The sequence below is a fragment of the Pseudophryne corroboree genome, chromosome 10, assembly GCF_028390025.1.
Source record: "Pseudophryne corroboree isolate aPseCor3 chromosome 10, aPseCor3.hap2, whole genome shotgun sequence".
Classification (NCBI taxonomy): Eukaryota; Metazoa; Chordata; class Amphibia; order Anura; family Myobatrachidae; genus Pseudophryne; species Pseudophryne corroboree.
This window is the reverse complement of record NC_086453.1, coordinates 9,347,738-9,353,998: the sequence shown is the minus strand read 5'-3', so window position 1 is coordinate 9,353,998 and position 6,261 is coordinate 9,347,738. Positions and strand designations below refer to the sequence as shown.

General features: G+C 53.3%; 1 protein-coding gene across 1 annotated transcript in view; it reads left to right on the top strand.

The window, feature by feature from the left end:
- The first annotated feature begins 1,234 nt into the window (after window positions 1-1,234).
- FBXO42 (F-box protein 42) overlaps window positions 1,235-6,261 on the top strand; it is a 35,407-nt gene continuing 30,380 nt past the window's right edge. The window contains exon 1 of the mRNA XM_063942091.1: window positions 1,235-1,417. The gene's annotated coding sequence lies outside the window, so the exon portion shown is untranslated. The remainder of the gene's footprint in view (window positions 1,418-6,261) is intronic.

The following is a 6,261-nucleotide window of genomic DNA, read 5'->3' as shown; positions in this document are numbered from 1 at the left end:
CACAATATTTGAACAATACCCTATGTTGGGATCAGATAATGTGACAGCTCACGACATGGAGTATCAAGAGGATGGATCCTGACGAGATGCCTATCTCCTTCCCTAACTGGGCCATGGTCACCCTGGCGTCCACCTCTACTATGACCCACACAGCTGCAACTTTGTCCTTGATGATGGGAGACACAGGTCGATCGCAGCAATCCTTGTCTTCCAAGGGGCCGTCTCCCACGCTGAAATTCTGCAAACCACTCAGACACAGTGGTTCAGGACGGCGCTTTCTCTCCAAAAGCAGCTTGCAGTCGCTCTAATCTCTCTTGCTGTCGCAGAACACTCTTCTGGTGGCTCTCCAGTGGCCTCTGAGCTCCATAACGAGTTCGTGAAGGAAGGAAACATGCTGACTTCTTCGGCGTGCAGTGCTACTTATATACGGTTCTGTGCTCTGACATTTCACAAGGACTTTAGTCAGCGATTACAGTGCACAACCAGTCAGTCAGACTGTGTCACTTGTATAGGGAAGTGGCAGGAATACTCTCTGGGGAGTAGGGGAGAGCGCCTATGGATTCAGGAGTCTCCCGGATGATCAAGGACATCGCTTTATTAATTATACGTTTAATAATTTCTGTTATACATCTAAGACCATGAATTGCGGTTTCCATGGTTCCCAGTGTTAGCTGTGTGGGATTGTATACTGTGTAACGTGACGCAGTCCTAGAGAGAGGCGCCATTGTGCGCAGGATGACGGTGGCAGATCATGCATTAGCTGCACGGTACATGGCACACCAGGCATCACACAGGAGGGCTGCTGCCTGCACACAGCTGACATTTGCTCATTACTGTGTAGCAGGACAACCCTGTAAGATGTGCAGCTAATAGCGCCACCTTGCGACAGATTGTGGGTATTGCCCTCTCTGTAGCTTCCATTGCGGGTGAGAACACCCGGTATAATACATTCCTCCATACCTTATAAGGAGGTTCCTCAGGAAACGTAGAGACTTTAGCGCTAGTTTAAGTTAAATTGCAAAACCTTCCCAACATGGCGCCTACGTCTAGACATTGTACCTGAGCGTCTGCTGTGCTGTGTTTGCGGCGACCTTCCCAACATGGCGCCTACGTCTAGACATTGTACCTGAGCGTCTGCTGTGCTGTGTTTGCGGCGACCTTCCCAACATGGCGCCTACGTCTTGTCACTGGAATTAGGCGTCAACTGTACGGGGTGGTGACTTTCCCAACACGGCGCCGGCGAGAGTTGCGGACCTTGTACGTACAAGTGACGTACATGTGTGTGACAGAGACGTACGTGCGCGTTCCCCGCCGGCCTTGGCTCCTCCTCCTCTGTCGCCTCTAATGCTGGGGAAGATGGCGGCTCCGTGACAGGGGTGGTACCTGCCCCAGCACCGGGAGAGACCGGGACCACCAGGTGAGACCTCCCCCTGCCCCGTCCACTCAGTGACACTCTCTCTGTATGAACATCTAGTGTACAGGACTGTCTCTCCACCCTCCCGGCTGTCTCTCCCTGCTGTCACTTCCTACTGACTGTCTCTCCATCCTTGGTGGCTGTCTCTTCCTCCCTTACTGACTCTCCCTCATCCATAATGACTGTCTCTCTGCTGACTATACTCCCTGCTGTCACTTCCTCCCTACTGACTGTCTCTCTCTCTCCCTCCCTTACTGACTGTCTCTATTTCCCTCCCTTACTGACTGTCTCTATTTCCCTCCCTTACTGACTGTCTCTATTTCCCTCCCTTACTGACTGTCTCTCTCTCCCTCTCTTACTGGCTGTATCTCCCTCCCTCTCTTACTGGCTGTATCTCCCTCCCTCTCTTACTGGCTGTATCTCCCTCCCTCTCTTACTGGCTGTATCTCCCTCCCTCTCTTACTGGCTGTCTCTCCCTCCCTGCCTTACTGGCTGTCTCTCTCCCTCCCTGCCTTACTGGCTGTCTCTCTCCCTCCCTGCCTTACTGGCTGTCTCTCTCCCTCCCTGCCTTACTGGCTGTCTCTCTCTCCCTCCCTTACTGGCTGTCTCTCTCTCCCTCCCTTACTGGCTGTCTCTCTCTCCCTCCCTTACTGGCTGTCTCTCTCTCCCTTACTGGCTGTCTCTCTCTCCCTTACTGGCTGTCTCTCTCTCTCTCCCTTACTTACTGGCTGTCTCTCTCTCCCTCCCTTACTGGCTGTCCCTCTCTCTCTCCCTCTCTCTCGTACTCTCTCTCCCTTACTCTCTCTCTCTCTCTCCCTCTCTCTCTTACTCTCTCACTCTCTCCCTTACTCTCTCACTCTCTCTCCCTTACTGTCTCTCTCACTGTCTCTCTCTCTCTCTCTCTCTCCCTTACTCTCTTTCTCTCTCTCCCTTACTCTCTTTCTCTCTCTCCCTTACTCTCTCTCTCTCCCTTACTGTCTCTCTCTCTCTTACCGTCTGTCTCTCTCTCTCTGACACTTTCTGTCTCTCTGACTCTGTATGTCTGTCTCTCTCTCTCTCTGACTCTGTATGTCTGTCTCTCTCTCTCTGACTATCTCTCTCTGACTGTCTCTCTCTGACTGTCTCTCTCTCTCTCCCTTACTCTCTCTCTCTCTCTCTCTCTCTCTCTCTCTCTTACTGTCTCTCTCTGTGTCTTACTCTCTCTCTCTTTCTTACCGTCTCTCTCTCTCTTACTGTCTGTCCTCTCTCTCTCTGACTCTGTCTGTCTCTCTCTCTGACTGTCTGTCTCTCTCTCTGACTGTCTGTCTCTCTCTCTGACTGTCTGTCTCTCTCTCTGACTGTCTCTCTCTCTCTGACTGTCTCTCTCTCTCTGACTGTCTCTCTCTCTCTCTCTGACTGTCTCTCACTCTCTCTCGCCCTCCCTCCCTTACTGACTGTCTCTCTCCCTCCCTTACTGACTGTCTCTCTCTCTCTCTGTCTCTCTCTCTCACTGTCTGTCTCTTTCTCTCTGTGTCTTACTCTCTCTCTCTCTCTCTTACTGTCTGTCTGTCTCTCTCTCTGACACTTTCTGTCTCTCTCTCTGACTCTGTATGTCTGTCTCTCTCTCTCTCTCTGACTCTGTATGTCTGTCTCTCTCTCTCTCTCTGACTGTCTCTCTCTGTCTCTCCCTCCCTCCCTCCCTCCCTCCCTCACTCCCTCCCTCACTCACTCCCTCCCTCACTCACTCACTCACTCACTCACTCACTCACTCCCTCCCTCACTCCCTCACTCCCTCCCTCACTCCCTTACTCTCTCTCTCTCTCTCTCTCTCACTGTCTCTCTGTCTCTCTCTGTCTTACACTCTCTCTCTCTCGCTCTTACCCTCTCTCTCTCTCTCTCTCTCTCTGACACTTTCTGTCTCTCTCTCTGACTCTGTATGTCTGTCTCTCTCTCTCTCTCTGACTCTGTATGTCTGTCTCTCTCTTTCTGACTATCTCTCTCTCTGACTGTCTCTCCCTCTCTCTCTGACTCTCTCTCTCTCGCCCTCCCTTACTGACTGTCTCTCTCTCTCGCCCTTCCCTTACTGACTGTCTATCTCTCCCTCCCTTACTGACTGACTGTCTCTCTCTCCCTCCCTTACTGACTGCCTCTCTCTTACTGGCTGTCTCTCCCTCCCTTACTGGCTGTCTCTCTCTCCCTCCCTTACTGGCTGTCTCTCTCTCCCTCCCTGGCTGTCTCTCTCTCCCTCCCTTACTGGCTGTCTTTCTCCCCCTCCCTTACTGGCTGTCTCTCTCTCTCCCTTACTCTCTCTCTCTGTCTCTCTCTCTTTCTTACTGTCTCTCTCTCTTACTGTCTCTCTCTCTTACTCTAACTGTCTCTCTCTTACTCTCTCTCTCTGTCTTACTCTCTCTCTCTCTTACTGTCTCTCTCTCTGTCTTACTCTCTCTCTCTCTCTCTGTCTCTCTCTCTGTCTCTCCCTTACTCTCTCTCTGTCTCTCTCTCTCCCTTACTCACTCTCTCTCTCTCTCTCTCTCTCTCTCACTGTCTCTCTTACTCTAACCGTCTCTCTCTTACTCTCTCTCTGTCTTACTCACTCTCTCTCCCTCTCTGACACTTTCTGTCTGTCTCTCTCTCTGACTCTGTATGTCTGTCTGTCTCTCTCTCTGACTCTGTATGTCTGTCTCTCTCTCTCTCTGAGACTCTGTATGTCTGTCTCTCTCTCTCTGAGACTCTGTATGTCTGTCTGTCTCTCTCTCTCTGACTCTGTATGTCTGTCTCTCTCTCTCTGACTGTCTCTCCCTCTCTCTCTCTGACTGTCTCTCCCTCCCTCCCTTACTGACTGTCTCTCTCTCTCCCTCCCTCCCTTACTGACGCTCTCTCTCCCTCCCTTACTGACTGACTGTCTCTCTCCCTCCCTTACTGACTGCCTCTCTTACTCTCTCTCTCTCTCTCTCTCTCTCTTACTGTCTCTCTCTCTCTTACTGTCTCTCTCTCCCTTACTGGCTGTCTCTCTCTCTCGCTCTCTCTTTCCCTCCCTCCCTTACTGGCTGTCTCTCCCCCTCCCTCCCTTACTGGCTGTCTCTCCCTCCCTTACTGGCTGTCTCTCCCTCCCTTACTGGCTGTCTCTCCCTCCCCCTGACTCTCTCTCTCTCTCTCCCTCCCCCTGACTCTCTCTCTCTCCCTCCCCCTGACTCTCTCTCTCTCCCTCCCCCTGACTCTCTCTCTCCCTCCCCCTGACTCTCTCTCTCTCCCCTCCCCCTGACTCTCTCTCTCTCCCTCCCCCTGACTCTCTCTCTCTCCCCCTGACTCTCTCTCTCTCCCCCTGACTCTCTCTCTCTCTCCCCCTGACTCTCTCTCTCTCTCTCCCCCTGACTCACTCTCTCTCTCCCTCCCCCTGACTCACTCTCTCTCTCTCCCTCCCCCTGACTCACTCTCTCTCTCTCTCTCTCTCTCCCTCCCCCTGACTCACTCTCTCTCTCTCCCCTCCCCCTGACTCTCTCTCTCCCTCTCTCCCTCCCTCCCCCTGACTCTCTCTCTCTCTCTCTCTCTCTCTCTTACTGTCTCTCTTACTCTCAGTCTCTCTTACTCTAACTGTCTCTCTCTTACTCTCTCTCTGTCTTACTCACTCTCTCTCTCTCTCTCTCTCTCTCTGACACTTTCTGTCTCTCTCTCTGACTCTGTATGTCTGTCTCTCTCTCTCTGAGACTCTGTATGTCTGTCTCTCTCTCTCTGACTCTGTATGTCTGTCTGTCTCTCTCTCTCTCTGACTCTGTATGTCTGTCTCTCTCTCTCTCTGACTGTCTCTCCCTCTCTCTCTGACTCTCTCCCTCCCTCCCTTACTGACTGTCTCTCTCTCTCCCTCCCTCCCTTACTGACTGTCTCTCCCTCCCTTACTGACTGACTGTCTCTCTCCCTCCCTTACTGACTGCCTCTCTCTTACTGTCTCTCTCTCTCTCTCTTACTGTCTCTCTCTCTCTCTCTTACTGTCTCTCTCTCTCTTACTGTCTCTCTCTCCCTTACTGGCTGTCTCTCTCTCTTTCCCTCCCTCCCTTACTGGCTGTCTCTCCCCCTCCCTCCCTTACTGGCTGTCTCTCCCTCCCTTACTGGCTGTCTCTCCCTCCCCCTGACTCTCTCTCCCTCCCCCTGACTCTCTCTCTCCCTCCCCCTGACTCTCTCTCTCTCTCTCTCTCTCTCTCCCTCCCTCCCACTGACTCTCTCTCTCCCTCCCCCTGACTCTCTCTCTCTCTCTCTCTCTCTCTCTCCCTCCCCCTGACTCTCTCTCTCTCTCCCTCCCCCTGACTCTCTCTCTCCCTCCCCCTGACTCTCTCTCTCCCTCCCCCTGACTCTCTCTCTCTCTCTCCCTGACTCTCTCTCTCTCTCTCCCCTGACTCTCTCTCTCTCTCTCTCCCCCTGACTCACTCTCTCTCTCTCCCTCCCCCTGTGACTCTCTCTCTCTTCTCTCTCTCTCTCTCTCTCTCTCTCTCTCTCTCTCTCTCTCTCTCTCCCCCCCCTGACTCACTCTCTCCCTCTCCCTCTCCCTCTCCCTCTCCCTCTCCCTCTCTCTCTCTCTCTCTCTCTCTCTCTCCCTCTCTCCCTCCCCCTGACTCTCTCTCTCTCTCTCCCTCCCTCCCCCTGACTCTCTCTCTCTCTCTCTCTCTCTCTCTCCCTCCCCCTGACTCTCTCTCTCTCTCTCCCTCTCCCCCCCTGACTCTCTCTCTCTCTCTCTCTCTCTCTCTCTCTCCCTCCCCCTGACTCACTCTCTCTCTCCCTCCCCCTGACTCTCTCTCTCTCTCCCTCCCCCTGACTCTCTCTCTCTCTCCTCCCTACTCTCTCTCTCTCTCCCTCTCTCCTCTCTCTCTCTCTCCCTC